Below are 18,595 nucleotides of genomic sequence, written 5' to 3' on the forward strand. Positions count from 1 at the left end.
AAACCAATTGGGGCCTTTAGGGAACTTAGAAGAACCTCATGTTAAATTTCACTATGAAAAATCTCTTTAATGATTTCTCATTTCTCAGGTAACTAATACACGAATATAACTAGTATCCCAAAGTAAAATACTGTGTGGTTGATACTGTTATTGTTGTCAGAATTTAGTAGATAAGAAAACTTGAAATTGAAAAGTCTTAAATCTCAGAATCCTTTAGCTAGGTAGTCATAATGAAAACATTATTTTTTCTTTATTCAAAATCCAACATTCTTTCACCCTTCCATAAGGCATTTATAGCTTTCATTTGAATTTATAAATAATTTTCTTAAATATTTATTTATTTTTAAAGCATCATGGCATATACATTTTATAAATGAAAATCTAAACCCACTCAAGTACTGGCTTATTTCTAAATAAGTTTTATTGGGAAAGCTCCTAAGTATTTCAAATGGATATTCAATCTTTGCATGACCAATTCTTTACATGATGTTATTTTATTTGACATGAGGGAAATTATTAGTTATAATCTTAATTAGGTCCTCTTAAGTACTAAAAATATTTACTTTTTAATAGTATCCAATAAATATATTTGACTGAATATGAATGACAAAGATCATAAAACATTTTATTATAACCCTTTTTGATCCATGAGAACTGATAATGTAACAATCTTTAATACATATATACATGTATATATGTTGGCTTCCCAGAAGTATAGGTACTTTTTTTTTTTTAAAGATTTTATTTCTTTATCTGAGAGAAGCACACTCCCTGCTGAGCAAGGAACCCAACATGGGACTTAATCAAGACCTCAGCTGAAGGCAGAGACTTAAGCAACAGAGCCACCCAGGTGCCCAAGGTACTATTTTGTAATAATGACCAAGCCAAACAAAGAAAATAAACAACAACAAAAATCTTAAATTTATTGTTGATTAAGAAGACAAAGGGAAAATCAAAACAAATTTCACCACAGCTTTCATAGAACTATGAGCTTTTTCACGGTGCAGAAATTTGGCCTTCAGTGAGAGGTTTTGTGATAGAATTGTTCACCACTGCCAGACTTCATTTACTGTTCTTTCTAAAAAATTTGAAAAGTATTTCCTAATTCCTCAGATCAGGAAGTGAAGGAATAAGAGTAGAACTAAATATAAGCAATAATAAAAGCAATATGTTGCATGTCCTCAAGAGGACTACAAATCTCTCAAAGGTAACATAATGTCCTCACCACCTACCAGAGCACTCAGAATGACAGGGGTCCACTGACCAGAAGCAGACATGCACAATTCTATCCAGACTAACTTTCCTTCATAGATTACCAGCTCTTTTGATTCTAAATCACTCATCCCTTCCCCACGTTTCTGTTTCAGCTGAATTTTCCTTTCCTTTTGCATAGTTGCTTTCTTTACCCTCACTTCCTTTCTTCCTTAAACTAGTAAATGAAGTTACTACTGCTGGACTCTACATATATAGATCAGTATTTGGGTTAGTGCTTATAATCAGTTGACCTACATATGGTTTTTTTTCTGCAACAATAACTCATCTCCTAAACAAACATTGAGCTAAACAAACATTGTTTTTGAGGAAATACACAAAATTCAAATTCAGGTACATCTTGACTACTGAAAAAAAAATGGTTGTGTATGTGTTAATAAGTTTCAACATCAAATTATGGCAAAGGAAAATGACAGTGTCTTCAAAATCTCTTTCAGATATAGGATCAATTCTCAGAAATCACATGAAAACAGTTCAAGGAAATAGTTTCTATTAAATGTCAAGTTAAGTTCTCACTAGGAGGAAATAAGTGTTGAGGCTGTCTTCTTAGATTGTTAATAATAATGGAAATTATATGTAGCCATACAGAAATTAACAACAAGTCATATTTCCTTGTTTTATTCTATGGATTTGGAATGGAGAAAAAGTATGAGATCAAGGGGCATATATTAAAAGATCAAACCACAGAAAAGAGGAAGAAACAATGAAAAAGCAAGACCATCCAATAGGCAGGCCTAGATAAACTCACTTAGAAATTCATAGATTCTGTGCTTAAATATTCATTCTTTTCCCAAATGTCATTACAGTATTAGTACAATACTGTACTAATGGCAACAGCAACAACAATTTAGATCTTAGATAACATGTGAAGTATTTTACAGACAAATAAAATAAAATTATGAGAAGTCCTCAGGGTTACCATGCTAGTTACTGACAAAACCTGCCAAGTTAGGTGCAGAATCCAAGTTCAAGGTCCTTTTCATTATGACAGAGTAATAATGAATTCCATATAATTCAACTTATTCATGTTAAAGCCCACTATTTTAATTAATAATTACCTTGATTTCATTCTGTCTGTAAGAGGTAGAATATTTTATGGAAGAAATATGAACTTAGTTTTAGATATCTCCTTCATGAGAATTCTTTGCAGAAATATTAAATGGGAATTTGAACAGATCACTTTAATTTCAAAATTGAGATCTATCCTCAAAAACATAAACACGTACACAACATTGGAAGCCATAGCAACTAATGAGAGTGTCTGAGAATGAAATAAGGATAAAGAGAGGGACTAGAAGAGAGTCCTAAGGAACTCTTATTTTAGTTATCATTTTGTACTCTAAATTCTTAGGACCTAGGAGAATATTTGATAAAATGTTTAACCAATGGATGAAATAATTATAATCCCTTAGAGGCAGAAGAACCAGAAAATGAAGATGAGTAGGAAGACAGATGGTAATGAAACATCAGAAATTTTAGTGCCATAGAATCTAAAGGAAGAAAGAAATTTGAGGGAAAGTGCTGCTGACATCAAACATGGGAAACTTGAACAAATCATATTGGACACATGCACGCCCCCCCCCCCAGAATCTTTAGTCACATGAGTTTTGGTAAAATGGAGGGGGATAAACAAGATTTTAGAAATAAGTCATAATCCTGCTCATATTCATAGTCTAATGGGGAGATGGGAAAGGACAGATAAATAAATGAATTACTACAATAGATTGAGACAATGTGGCAACAGAAACAACAACAGCACCAACAAACATGGGGGCTCTGTAGAAACCCATAAGTCATAATAGGGTTTCTTGGAAAAAGTGATGGCTGAGTTGAGTCTTAAGGACCACAGGGATAAACTACACAAAGTAGCAGTTATAGATGAGCAATGGGGATGCTTACTAGTGTGTTTCAGGTGTAAAAGTACACATACAAAAACAGAAATATGAAGGTAAACATAATGAACTTAAGTCGTTCAGTGAGGTACTAGTATGTGTAATCAATCATAGTACTGAGAACATCCTGGCTTCCTGCCTTGCTCCTTACTATTTCAGTCAAATCCAATATATTTTAATTGAAAATTTAAAAACTGCAACTTCACTCCTAAAGTTTCTGAGTAACTTTGAGCAGTAACTAATTCCTTTAAAGGATCTAAATTAACATTTCCTTTATATAGAAAGGAAATGACATTAAAAAAGAATCAGTGTCTTCCCAACTTACAAAAATAAGTGAAAAGAAAGAGATACTCTTCTCAGGCTCTTAATATATAGATATATAAAATCCAAGCAAAGAAAATGATCAGAATGGTAGAAAGAAATGCATACGAAAGTAACGGTTACACATTTTAAGAATTAGTTTCCCTGAAAATTATCTATTACAGTTTGTGGTAAATTGTTTTCCCATCATTTTGTAGTAACTGGCTAAAAAAAGAATATTTGAGAGTGACTCATAGTTATGAGAAAGGGAGCTATCTTAGTAATTCTATCATTATTATATAATTGTGGGGATACAACCGTGAAATGATTTTGCATTTATTTTGTAGTGAGGTAGTGAAGAAAATTCATGCAGAATCATAAGTGTTAATGGGTACAGGAAAATGGGCAAATAGATTTCTAATGGAAAATAACAGAAATGTGAGGGCAACTTGGGAATCTAATCAGCAAATATCATTGAAGAAGGTACTTCCGAAAATACATAGCTCTGAAAAAAAAGAAAAAAGTACTATTCATCTGGATCTCTTGGGTATATGATCCCGTTTTTCTTAATACATTGAATTTGATATCAGAATTACTTATAACTGAGACTTTGAAGATGGCATATTTATCTAATTCTTCTATTCATCATCTGTGCATTATTTAAGGAGAGTAAATATTCACCTGTATTTACAATGAAAAGATTTGTGTGAAAATTTAAAAGATAACCAGAAAAGCTTATCTTTAAGTATCTAAGCACAGAAATGAGAAATTATGCCTGCCACCCATATCTTAAATCATTCACAAATTACTATATTATTTTCCACCCCTATCTGATATTTACCAAAAATCCAATATTCTAACATCAAACATTTATTTTAGGATACCTGATGTATATAGCACTTTACAAAGCAATATCACAAAAGTCCATCTCTATGCTAAGAGAAATTTACATGTGCCCAATGAAAGAGAATACTCATCTCTAATGGACATGGTTGTCTGCAGTTAATAAGTTTGGGTTTCAACTTTTGGAAGGTAAATGGAAGACTTAATACTTAGAAATACTTGATGGAAAATAAAAGCAAATAAAACATTAAAGTTATATTACTCTAAATACCAAGGAATACATTTACAGAGGAATGAATGGGTGGTATTAAATATAATTTACAGAAAATCGAGAAACATATGATGAAAAGACATGAAAAAAATCTCATGGAAATAAAATCTGAGAATTGTGGTTAACTGTGAATAGTGTAATATGAAATACAAAATATTAAAAAGGTAGGTGAATTAGAAGATGACAGAGTAATAGGATGACCATATGCTTGTTTTGTTCCTCAAACACAGTCAGGGAATTATCAAATCATTCAGAACACTCAAGAAATCCATCTGAGGACTGAAAGAACAAATTACACAATGAATGGGAGAGGGGAGGGCAAATAGCAGAAGGTAGGAGGTGCAGAGACATGATTTGGGGGTGGAAAGTATCGTGAGTGTTGCAGAGGGGAGGGAGCCTGGATCATGGACAGTGGAGAGAGAGAGAGAGAGAGAGAGCAACAAGGAGATCACACAAGAAAAACAGTTCCCCAAAATCACTGGCTAGGAAAATGAGAAGGGGTGATTATCATGAGTATTTACAACGAGCAGAGCTCAAAGACTGAAGTTTTAGAAGTTCATGCAGTCATCTGGTGTGGAGCCTGCCATAGTAGTGCTTCTGTGGAGGAGGGCAGAGGCCCAGGAGAACATGGTGCGATTTGAAGATACCCTGAGATGCATGGGGAGAGACCTTTCCCTCTTCTTGAAGTGAATCTGGGAGAGGTGGCTTTGCCACTCGGGACAAAGAGCTAGCAGGTGCCATTGCACTCCCCTGTCCCTTAAGCATAGGACAGAGACATCAACTGAGGGTGGCTCACCTGGATCCGGGTTTTTGCTGTGCTTTCCTCTAAAGCTCTAGCTCTTGTGCATTGGTGTAATTGCCCTTCTGGGAAAAAGCAGCATTAGCCCCAGTGCAGTAAGACCCTCCATCAGAGGACCAGTATAGGTCCATGCCACTCCAGGTCCCTGGAGTTTGGAGTTTTGAAACTCAGCCAGTGTGCCTGAGATAAAACAATGGTGCACTGCACTTCTGGGCAGGCAGATGGCCCAGATACAAACAGGGTGAAGGTAGGGATCTGAGGGATGCTTGGGACACACAGGGGAGATTGTTTGGTCTTCTGGGAGGGCTTCCTGGAGAGCATCAGCCATGAACTCCCCTCTCCAGGAATAAGGAAGAGAGCTGGTGACATTTTTTTTTCTCCCCCATCCATCAGCATCTACTGACTTAAGAGAGCATCAAAATGAAAACCCACTTAAAAAAAAAAAAAATCATCGGGGCGCCTGGGTGGCTCAGTCGTTAAGTGTCACCTTCCACTGGGGTAATGATCCCAGGGTCCTGGGATTGAGCCCCACATCTGCTCCTGCTCCTGCTCCACTGGAAGCCTTCTTCTTCCTCTCCTATTCCCACAGCTTGTGCTCCCTCTCTCGCTGTGTCTCTTTCTCTGTCAAATAAATAAATAAAATATTTTAAAAATAAATAAATAAAATCATCAAGGTGATTAGAAGTATGGCCCTACACATGCGATTTTTGCCCCCGTTTGGAACTGTTCATTTGTAATAATTTCATCCAGTCAGTACTGTATAATCTGTGGGAACATGGTATCTGAGGCATACTTAATACTGCCTAAAATTAATCAGCCTGGCCCTAACTCTTCACTGACTCTCAAACCTTTGCAATTGTCCAAGCAGCTTTCCTTGTCTTTAGTGGCTCCCAATACTCAAGGGTGTGTCAAGACCCATTTTGGTGTGTTATTTTTTTTCTTATTCCCCTGATGTATAGTAGTTATTCAGCTAGTTTCTGGATTTCTTTCAGAGAAAATTGTTCCATACACAGCTGTATATTCAATGTGTCCATGTGTGGTACTGAGTTCAAGAGCCTCCTTAAATGGGAACCATCTTGAAAGGGAACTCCTGTGTCCCTGCATTCTTTGATTTGTGGCCTCCTCAAAACCATCAACAGTGGGTTGTGTTCTTCTCAGACCTTAAGTATCTCTGACCTCCCATTCTGCCACATATCTCTAACTCAGGGTATTCTATAAGACCTCACTTTTCAAATCTTACTGTGAAAAATATTGCCTCCTTAATGTACAATCTCAGGAAAATATAACCATCTATCTCTATAATCTATCTATATATATAGTCATCTATATATAAATGTAACCATACAAATATAACCATCTCTCTCTCTCTCTTTATATCTATCTATCTATCTTTAATATTGGTTTGGTATATATATATATATCTTTAATATTAGTTTGGTATACACACACACACACACACACACATATATATATATATATAGAGAGAGAGAGAGAGAGAGAGAGAGAGTTATATTTTCCTGAGATTGTACATTAAGGAGGGAATATTTTTCATGTATCATATATATGATATGTATAAATATATATATATCAGTTTTATATACCTATATGCAAAGTATAAAAGTATATAAAATTAAAAAAAACTTAAATATAAGTTTTATTCTATTCCTCTTAGAGGAATAGAAAGATATAAATTAGAGGTGAAGTACATGTAATCCATAATGCTGTCCTCTTAGCTTGATGCCCAGCATAGTTTATCACCATCCATTTGCACATATTCAATTCTAGAATCTTTGCCAATGGAGAAAATTGTGTAAATTTAAATTATGAAACAGTTAGTCACAACTTCATGCTTTTCCTCAAATATTTGAAGAAGTTCATCTTAAAAGAAAATGGTGACATATTCAGTGATGGCATATAGACCAAACCAATATTAAAGATATATATACAGTCAGAGACAGATCTCAGTCTTAAAATGTAGTATATAATAATAATTATAATTATTATACCAAAATTTTCTCTTTTCTTCTTAGAAATAATGGGCACCTGTCACTAGAAGTATTCAAACCCACATGATATGCTTGCATTTCAGAATGTTTTAGAAGATATTTACAAATTGGGACAAAAAGGCAGATGGGCTCTAAGACAGCTTCTTACACAAAGAATCCATGATTCCTTAGACAGTGGATGAGAGAAATAAAAACATAGAAAGAAATAAAAAAAAAACAACTTTTTTTCCTTGCCAGCACTTCACTATTTTTAGAAATGTTTACATTTACATTATCTATTATTGTTCTTCTTTCTAAAATATGTCAAAATGGGAAATTTTTACTAATTCAGTCTGATTAGAATTTGTTTCAACTCAGTAAAGTAGGTCTAAACATTATGTACAATAGATGAAGAAAGAGGTGTTAAAGAAAATTAATGAAGGCATAAACTGCAAGGGAATAGTCGTATCATTTGAGAAGCTTATTTGTCTCAAGGGCACTGTTGTAACTGTTAGCACTATGGTCATAGGAAAAGCCCTTGACTCTACCCATTAACCAGCTAAGAAACCTTGGACAAGCTTCATAGTCCCTCCAGGGCTTGATTCTTTCATCTGTGGCTGAAAGGATTTAGTCAAGATGATCTCTAAGATTATTCCCATCTCTTTGGCTTTATTATTTCAGGTGCCACATAGAACCATATCAAGAAGAGAATATCATTTATTGATTTGGATAACTTTATCTTAAGTAACAAATTACATTTAAAATTTCCCTGGCAATAATCTTTAACGTATTATCAAAATAACTGAAAATACATCTTTAAGAATGAAGTGTTTCAGTTTAGTTTATAGGCTTTAGTGGAGAAAACCATTTCATGACAGGAGGTAATAAGCAATGCAGCCATTTTTTATAGAAACATGGATATAAAGTTATATATTTTTAGATATTTGCCATCCAATCTCAGCTATAAATGTCTTTATCACCTACAGTTATCTTTGGAATTAAATCTTTTGAGAGATGAATGCTGTAGACTATTTAATGCCTCAGCGGGTTTAGATACTTATAACTTGTGAAAAGTTAAAATGTTTTCTCTTTTATTTCATATCTATTCTAAACTCTTATTGTTGCTTTTGAAACAGATATTTTAGAAACAAAAAAGTATATGAGTGATCATCTAGCCCGGTTTTGGCATTTTTAAACCAAGACCACAAATTCTTTTCACTCCTCCATCAAGAGGTGTTAGCTAGAGTCCTTGCTATTGAAACTCTGAGGTACTCCCTGTGAGATGCTTCACACACTGAGGTGGTTGCATGCTGGAGAGGCCACCTGTACACAATCGGATTGATGATTGGAGCTGAGTTTAGCCTTCTGCCATTCCCAATGAAGCATCACACAACCGGAGTTGTTTGGGATCCTCCCATTCCAGCCCATCTGCCAAGTGAATACCCCTGAGTGGCTTCCATCAAAACTACATGAAAGAGGAGACCCATCCATCTGAGTGCTGGTACATTATTAATTCTTGAAATTATGAGATATAACAAAATGATTGTTGTTTTAAGCAACTAACTTTTGGATAGTTTTTGTCCTGTTTTTATTTTTACTGCACCAACAGATAAACAGACTTTGGTCCATGAAAGTGAGATGCTAACATTACAAAATCTAAAATGTGTGGCTCTGGTCTGGGGACAGGGCAATAAGCCAAAGTCTGACAAGTCTTAAAATAAATACTATAGAGGACTTGAAAAGATTGAAAAAAAATTACTAAGAGGTGGTAGAAAGTTTGGTACTACTTCTACCCAGGTAATCTGGAAAATACATAATGTACTTAATAAACTTGGTAATTTAGTCAAGATGTTTTCTGGATGAAGTGCTAAAGGTGCTACCTTGTTTCTTCCTGTTGTCTTTTCAAAAATGAGAGAAATGGGAGATGAAATAATCAACTGCTAATAGGATATGGAGTGAACGTAAAGGGCTTAGGACAACCATTCCAACAAGTGACTGGTTCTCAAAGTAAGAGATGGTCTCAGGGTAGAGATGAAATTTAGTGCACTGTCAGTAGAACAAACCCTGTGATTTAAGACTTCAGAAGGATGGGCGCCTGGGTGACTCAGTTGGTTAAGTGTCTGCCTTTGGATCAGTCATGATCCCAGGGTCCTGGGATCGAGTCCTATATTGGGCTCCCTGGGAGCCTGATTCATTCTCTCTCTCTCTCTCTGAGAAATAGATAAATAAAATCTTTTTAAAAATTAAAAAAAAAAGACTTCAGAAGGATTTAAGCCTGTATCAAATGTACCCTCTCAGTAACAAAAAGAAAAAGGGCATGCCCTATTAGGTGCTCTAGGAGAGACAATAGTGTTTAATACACAAACAATAGCTTCACAGGGAAATCAAGATAGAGAAGGATTTACCCCAAAAAGATTTATGGGTTTGGTTTTGTCTAATGGAACAGATTAAGAATTGACACATAAAAAGCTCATGAGATTTTAAAGGAATTATATTAGCACTGAACAGCACAGAAAGAGTAAAAAAAAAAAAAAAATTGCCTAGAGATAACCAAAATTCTATATACAAGAAGCATTCTAAGAAAACTAAATTTTGTGGAAAGCAGAGTTTATTGAAAAGAAAGTTTTCAGAGGGCAGGACCAAAGCCATGTAGAATTATAACCCCAAGACTAAGACTAAACCTCAATCAGGAAATCAAAATGTCTGCCAGATTATATTTAAGAATTACTATAGTATAGTGATTGCTTTGTGTCTCATTTTCTCCATTTTGGAAAAGGAATATTTACTATGATCATCCTATGCCTATTTCCTCTTGGAACTTTCATTTCTCCCAATGATTTGTCTCTTCATTTCACAGGTTTATAGTCTAAGAGTAAATTTATCCAAAGGAAAGAGACCCAAAACAGAGATATTTTTAGAGCTAGATATGATTTAAATTGTGATTATGGACTTTAAACCTGAGCTACATGACATAATAGAATGAGACTTTTTGGTGGTTATTGCATGATGCAGGAAGATCAATACTGTTGCAAGCAGGGCTTGTACTACAATGGTTTAGCATGGAAGCAAATTATTTGAAACTTCATTTATGGGTACGTGGTCAGTGATCCCTCCCCTTGAATATGACGTGGTTGAGATTGCTTTAACCAGTAGAGCATGGCAGAAGTGATGTTATATTGTCTCATATCATGAAACTTTCACTCTTTACTTGACACACTGACCTACCATCAAAGAAATCTAACTACTCTGCAGCTGCCATACTGAAGAGGCCATATTAGGCATTTCACTGGTAATTCCAGCTGAATTCAGCCTTTCAAATGTACCCTTCTAGTCACCGTATGTGTGAGTATGCAATTTGCACCCTCCAATCTAGACTCTATAACAGTTGATTATCATCAAGTGGCCTCTATTACACCACATAAAACAGTAGGATTATGCAGAAGATCTCTGTTGGAAGTTCTGACCCACAAAATTTGTGTGATAGAGTAAAATTGTTGTAGGAGTTCTACTACTAAGTTTTGGGATCCTTTGCTCCACAGCAATAGATACCTGGAATGTACACCTTCTGCTTTAAAGATCAATCTTTAACGGATAAAATTATGACAGGGAGAAATGAAGTGACTTGTACAGGTTTATGCAATAATATAGGGGAAGAACTGCAGTGCAAAACTAAAGCCCTTATCTTCCTCTTATTTCCACTACACCTCATCATCCTAAAGAAGTGCAATTTTCTTGTATAATGCTATCTTATAATGTTTGGAAATCAAGTACTCACCTTTATGAAAGTCAAACATGCTTCTTCTTAGTCCTTCTGTTTCTTTCCTTTTACCTGATTATCTTCTGCTATTTTATATTTCAAGACTCTGCCCACATAGAAAAATAATAAACATAGGTGAATTCTAATTTTAGTGCACTTCAAAATAGAAATGCAGGGTAGCCTGAAGACAGTAATTTCGAATCACAGGCATCTGCGATTACATCTTTTCTGTTTTAACAACAGCTGTGCTACTCGAAGTGAGATGCATTTGCTAACTTCTCTTGATAAGACTGTGAGAAATTAACAACAGTATTTCCTGAAACCATCAAGACAAAAAAATGTCAGTGACACTGAATACTGATGTCAGTGATATTAAAATAGAACGCTTCTGTGAGAGGACACCCAAAACTTGTGAGAGTTTTTTTGGCTCTCAGTACCAGTAATTACTACAATGACTGCAGATTGCATAGGGTTTTACATTTGCATAGGGTTTTACATTTGAAACAGGAGATCTGACAGGTACAAGAAGATGAGGTAATAGTAACTGGGGCAAGAAATTTGAGGATGAATATAGCAACTTTCTTAACCACAATGTTAGAGGTGTTGTATCTATGGTTAATAACAGCCCAAATACCAATGGATCTTAGTTCTTCACCTATGGCAAACAGTCACTTTTGGACATGAAATATACAGTATTTGGAAAAGTAATGGATGTTCTGAGACTCTAGATGAATTTGAGAAGTTACCAGAGAATGAGAAGACATGTCAGCCTCTCAGTGATATGCACAAAGGACATAACTATTCATGCTAATCCCTTTGTGCAGTAGCTGTAGTAGACCTGGAAAAACTGTTGGCAAACTATTAGAGGAACACACCTATTGTGGTTTATGTAGTTTTAATTATATCAAGAGACTGTATCATTCATCTGATTGTTTACAACTAAAATCTTCCAAGTTGATGGTACCAAGGGGATCCAAAGGGCTTTTACTCCATTAGAGCATTTTTCTTTGCTAAAACCATTATCCAATATATTTCTTAAAGTTTAGTTTTTAAAAATCTTCTGTCTAATTTTTGCCATATATAAACACTCATTTAAAAATAGAAATATACTATTTCTGTGATAAAGACTTAAGGCCCTACCTATTTCTCTGCCCCCATTCACAGTCATCTCTTATAACTAGAATGAAAAGCACTTAATTTCACACTGTTTTCTGAGCTACAGTCAGTCCAACCCAGGATCAAGAAAGACTTTAGTCAGAGAAATTTACAAGTTCCAAGCCAACAGATCTACATTTCCACACTGAGATGACTTTTTGATAACTGCACTCTTTTCTTGTGGTGACTTTTTCCAAGTTTGGTTTATGAGATGAAGTCATCCTATATTCTGTACCAAGTAACTGAGTCTCTGTTCCTTGTTTGATCTCATGCCTGAGTCTTGGTTTGGATTTCCTGCAGATTTCCCCTATTCACCCAGAATTGTGTCCCACTCTGTTCTTGGAGATTCTGTATTCTAATCTTGTTATGAACATTTTAGCCTTGCAGTGGGAATTATGCTACTTCTCTCCAATTTCTTTGGTGTCCCTATAATCCTCTCTAGAATCTTTGCTTCAGTGCATAGCTGCCTTAACTTAGTTTTAAGTTACTTAACACCTAACTCTCACACTCTTGCTAATATTCCTGGACACCAGTGTGATGGCCTGCCTGTCTATCCACCTGTCATGACCCATTATTGTTTAGTGCTCACCATTGCATTTTCCAGATAAAATGCTTTGCCTGTCTGACTGGATTTCCATCACTCGATTCTTGTTCAATTTGCAAGAACTGATTTTATCTCAGTGTTAGCTTTTAGTCTCCCACTTATATCCGACTTAAACTCTTTCTGCCACTATCAAGTCCTATATTGGTTAGAGGAGGACAGCTGCTGGATGATAGCTAATAGAGAAACAGTTACATTACTCTAATAATTAAAAATGCATTGTAAATCAGTAGTTCCCATACAGTTTTAATAAAAATTTACCTCTTTTAATTTTAATTTATAAGAAAATACTTGTGCTATTGTTTCTCCTTGATATTTGATAAGAATAAATGAAGGCCACAGAGTCAGAAATTGAATCTCAATGTTTTTAATATGTGCATATTTACAGAGGTTACTATTTAAGTGAAAGGGGTAGTTTTTATATTTACTTATAAATAATAGAATTCTCACAGTGGAAAAATACAACATATTTATTTATATATGAAGTCACAGCTTTTCTCTGTGATGCAGTGAAATAAAGCATATGACCATGATGTGTGTAAAGTTTTTATTTAAAAGTTAATAATTCTGATCTGGATTTTTTTTATCAAGGACTTAATATGAATATATATATATATATTTATCAATTATTTTACTCATTTACAAAGTAAAAAAAAAAGTTGCAAGTTTTTAAAATAGTCTTCATTGTATTGTATGGACTAAGTATTTGTCTTGGTCCAATTAGGAGACAGAGCCACCCAGTAATTTAAATAGGGGAAGTTTAACATTAAGAATTATTAAGCTATAATAAAATCATAAGTATAAAGATGAAAAGAGTATGTTCTAAAGGGCTTCTCCACCTTCTCCTAGAGCTAAGGAAATGTACCAAAGAAGGACATACTTAGGATATATTTTAACCCCTTACAGGATAGTGTTCAGACCTAGTTTGAACAGTGAGGTTTGTTGGACTGACGGAGTTAAAGCTAGTTTACAGATATCAAGCAAGCAGAAAAATTAAATAAAAAAAAAAAAAAAAAAGAAAAAGAACCTCTGGACTGGGGCTGCATGGTTGCCAAGGAACTGTGTGCTCTAGGTGCAAAATGGAACAGAGCAACATCAAATGTCCCTACACACCTGTCCTTTGCCTGACATTGTGTCAAGAGCAAGAAAAAACAAAATACCATTTACCCTAATCAGGAAAGAGGAGCTCCCTTCCCCCTGCAGTGTCTCTCTAGAGCCAGCTATCAACAAAATTTAAAATCATACTTGTCATAAGGTAGAAAATGCAGGAAGTGTTCTCTTATCATTGAGAACCAACATACTAAAGTGAGAATTTGGATTTATAAGGCTCTACTGTCATAGACATCATATAAGCTATCTCACTATATTGTAAATGTACATTAAACACAAAATAAAACAACTCTTTTACACCATGTTTTTGTCCTATATTACCACTACCTGTATGCAATAAAAAATTAATAATAGTTATAAATATTTCATCATTTAAAAACATTTAGGTGGATAATATTGATGGTCTAGATATTTTGAGAAGTTTCCCTCTGAATTGAAACTGATAAAACCTTCATTCTAGATAAGCTTCCCTGTGTTGCCAGAAACAGTTGAAATTATTCCATGGGCTTTACGTCAATCTTTTTTTTTTTTTTTTAAGTAATATTAATACCAAACATGGGGCTTGAGCTCATGAGTCCAAGATCAAGAGTCACATGTTCTACCAAATGTGCAAGCCAAGCACCTCTACATCAATCTTTGTATTTGGCTTTATTATATATAAAAGATAGACTTCTGTCTATTCTGACTTCCTTTCTTGTTTTATTTCCCATGTTAGTCTTTAAATACATGGCAGTGGCAATAATCCACACTAATAAATGCTAAATTTTGATGTAGCTTACAATCAATGTCCACACATTGTTTTCATGGGAAGCCACAAGCAACCACATTTTGGACTGAGTGGTCAGAGTCACAGGTAATCTTTCTGTGCTCAGAACAATACGTATTTCTTGTTCCCACATTAACAAATAAGGACCACATAAGACAGTAGGCATTTTGTTGCACTATACAAAATAAGGATAATTCTAAAGAATTTGACCCCTTCTTGGTTATCTAATTTTTCTGTATGGGAGGTTGAATCTCTGCTGGCAGAGTGTTTGTCACCACACTGAATGCAAATCCCTTTTACTATCTTGTAGTAACAACAATGTGTTGACTAATTTAATGTAGTTTTTGTCTCACCAGAAATTTTTTAAAAAAATGTATATATATATGTATATATATATATATATATATTTATTTATATTTATATTGGTGATCATTAACATAATGATATTTTGAAGTCAAAGTTTTGTTCCTAGTGCTTTAACCTCCCAGAAGCAATTGGAACTCATCCTAGAATTAGATTTGTGCTCTTTACATCCCCATGAACTGAGTGGTTTTGTTTTAGAAGTTAGTCCAGCTTACCAGTTAAAGGCATGCAGTTTGGAGTCAAAACTTAAAACTTTGCCATTGAATTTTAGGTTATCTATTTATATATTCATCTACTTACTCTCTCAGCCAACATGAGGCCCTGTGCTACATCATGAGGATATAGCAGTGAGCAGGACAGACTCCATCCCTGCCTTCATAGAACTTACATTCTAGCCCAGAATACACACATTAAATTAATATCAACTGAGTAACTGAAAATTTTGGTAAGTAGTTTGAAGAAGTATACAGTGTACGATGAAAGGTGGAAGAGTTTTTCTTGCAGGTTAAGGAAATCTTGCTTGAGAAAAGTACACTTGACTTCAGGTTTGAAAAATGACTAGGAACTGATAAAGGTGGGGTTCTGGAGTCATGGGATTGAGAGAGTTGTCCAGATAGAAGGAGAGGCCCCTGGAAAAGCCTGGAGGCATGGGAGCAACCTGATGTGATGGAGGACCTAAAAGGAAAATAACATTTTCAAGAGGACAGAAGATAAGAAAAGTCTGGTGAGGAAGCAGAGGATTCAACACACATTATTTAAGACTATTTTAGAATTTATTAGGTATTGACAAACCTCACTGAATCCCATTTCCCCCTTCTGGAAAATGGAAAAAATAATGTCTCTGTTTCAGAAATGTTATAAAGATTAAATAATACGGTGTTTACAAAGTCTTTGGCACATAGTCTTTCCAGACTAAGCAGTCTAAAGTACAACAGCAGAACAATGCAGTGTCTTTCTATTCATTTTTTAATTTATAGTTTCTGCATAATTTCAATTCTAATCGTAAATTTTTAAGGACAGTACGTTTACATCTTAGATTTTTAAAATAAATCTTGTCATTATTTATGTATTTAGAAGTGACTGCATATTGGAGAGATGGGGAATACTCTTTCTCTCTCTCTCTCTATATATATATGTATGTATATATATAGAACTAGAGTGCATGTATTTTGGAACACAGATGCTCAACTATTTCAGTAAATTAATAATTTAGACTTTAGTTTTAAGAATTGCAACCTTAGGTATCTCCTGTTAACATATTTCCTCTTTTTCCTAAAACCATGGAAAACACAATTAGCCACGTGGTATCTGTTGTGACTTTCTTCACTGGACGAGAAAAATTGTTTGAGTTTTAAGGTGTTCTCCAATATTCAATTAAATAAACTTTGGGTTAAGAGAAAAAAACAATGGGCCTTCTTGTACTACTTTTGGAGGAACGCTGGACCTAATTGTAAAAGTAACGTGACCTCATTTTCGACGTGAAAGACACCACCATAAGAAGGCGTCCTGGTGCTCAAGAGTTGGTCCCTCAGTAAGCATTTTATTCTTGAAGTGTTGTCAGAAGCAAGCTTGAAGTGGACACATTGTTTTTCACTTTTACCTTTTAAATATAAGTTACAAAAGCTCTTTGAACATTTTTTTTTTACCTTTGTATTTATATTTTTCCCTCAGGGAGTATTTTAAATGGTATGTTCTTATTATTCCCTCTCCCCCATTAGATTTGTTTCTCTAGAGTATTATTCTTTTATTTTATGTTTTACACAAGAAACTGACAGCTCTTGCCTTGCTAAAAGGATCCATTGTCTGCTTTTTTCTGATGAAAACACTTGCCCAATGTTCCATTGACCTTTTGAATTTTCCCTCTTTACTTCTTCTGTATCCTGGTTGCAACATGAGCTTTCTTTTCCCAATAACCCACAAGAAAATACACGAATGATAATAGAGAAAAATGTCAGAAACATGAAAACCCGGTGCTAAGAGTTGGGCCTGTACCACTGTGAAAGTCTAACCCCTGGTGTTCTGAGAGTAAAAATATCTACCAGATCTTCCAAGAAAATTGAAAAATATTGAGATATTAGGATGGTCAGAGCAATGTCTTTCTCTACTAGAGGAAAGTATAAGCAGGTATGTGTACTTGCGGGGGGCAAAATCTATTTATGGCCAAGCCAAAGAGCCAAATGTCAGAAATAAACTGATCAAGCCTGTCATTTACAGCCTTTGAATGATTTGAACAAGGGTATTTCAGTGGTGGAACTGGAAAAAGGCCTGTGACACCGTGGAGAGGTATTTCACAGAGTGTGAAAATGTCATTTAAGAAAATGACTACCCCATTTGCCTTTCAAACTTTTGTTTGTTTGTTTGTTTGTTTTGTATTTATTTTTACAGTGGAACCCTCTATGGTAGTACTAATGGAAAATTAGTGAGTTTTGAAAGGAACAGTAAGCTACAATTCATTGATAAAATCTATGCCTTTTCTGTTTGAATATTATGGGATGCCATGGAAATGACTATACTGACAAGTAAAAATTAAAAGTGGCTTAATTCTCCATTGTGAAAATAAAGGAAGAGATTACTACTTCTCTCCCAATTTTCTTACAGCATTTAAGTTAGAAAACTTGTATTTAAGTACATTTCTTTCAAATGTACTTAAATACATTTCTTTGAAATGTGTATAAACCTTTAGAAACCTAGATAGGTCTTTTGTCAGTTTTATGACCCAGGAGTGCTTTTCTCAAAGACTTAGGAACCAGTTTTTTGAAACGTAAACATCACGGGAGATTGGGTCACTATTTTCCAGTTTCTGTGGGAGGGTAGGAATTAAATCTTTGTGGGTGTCTTGTTCCGTGTTAGAAAACTGCCTTCTGCTATAAAGATTGAGAACCTTGTTTTTCTTTCAGTAATCAATTAGCTAACATAGATGGTCACCTCAATTACTAAATTTAGGATGTACTTGTGTGACAATTGGTACTGCCCAATCCTCTTATTTGAGGACTTATTATCCTTTTTTATTTTTTAAGATTTTTTAAAATTTATTTTCAGCATAACAGTATTCATTGTTTTTGTACCACACCCAGTGCTCCATGCAATCTGTGCCCTCTCTAATATCCACCACCCGGTTCCCCCAACCTCCCACCCCCTCACCACTTCAAACCCCTCGGATTGTTTTTCAGAGTCCATAGTCTCTCATGGTTCACCTCCCCTTCCAATTTCCCCCAACTCCCTTCTCCTAACTCCCCATGTCCTCCATGCTATTTGTTATGCTCCACAAATAACTGAAACCATATGATAATTGACTCTCTCTGCTTGACTTATTTCACTCAGCATAATCTCCTCCAGTCCCATGCATGTTGCTACAAAAGTTGGGTATTCATCCTTTCTGATAGAGGCATCATACTCCATAGTGTATATGGACCACATCTTTCTTATCCATTCATCCGTTGAAGGGCATCTTGGTTCTTTCCACAGTTTGGCGACCGTGGCC

The 18,595-nt window shown here is 34.9% G+C and overlaps 1 pseudogene; it reads left to right on the forward strand.

Annotated features, from left to right (window-relative positions):
* The first annotated feature begins 11,419 nt into the window (after nt 1-11,419).
* LOC116574593 lies at nt 11,420-11,946 on the forward strand (annotated as a pseudogene).
* The last annotated feature ends 6,649 nt before the right edge of the window (nt 11,947-18,595 follow it).

This window comes from Mustela erminea, chromosome 15 (assembly GCF_009829155.1).
Source record: "Mustela erminea isolate mMusErm1 chromosome 15, mMusErm1.Pri, whole genome shotgun sequence".
NCBI lineage: Eukaryota > Metazoa > Chordata > Mammalia > Carnivora > Mustelidae > Mustela > Mustela erminea.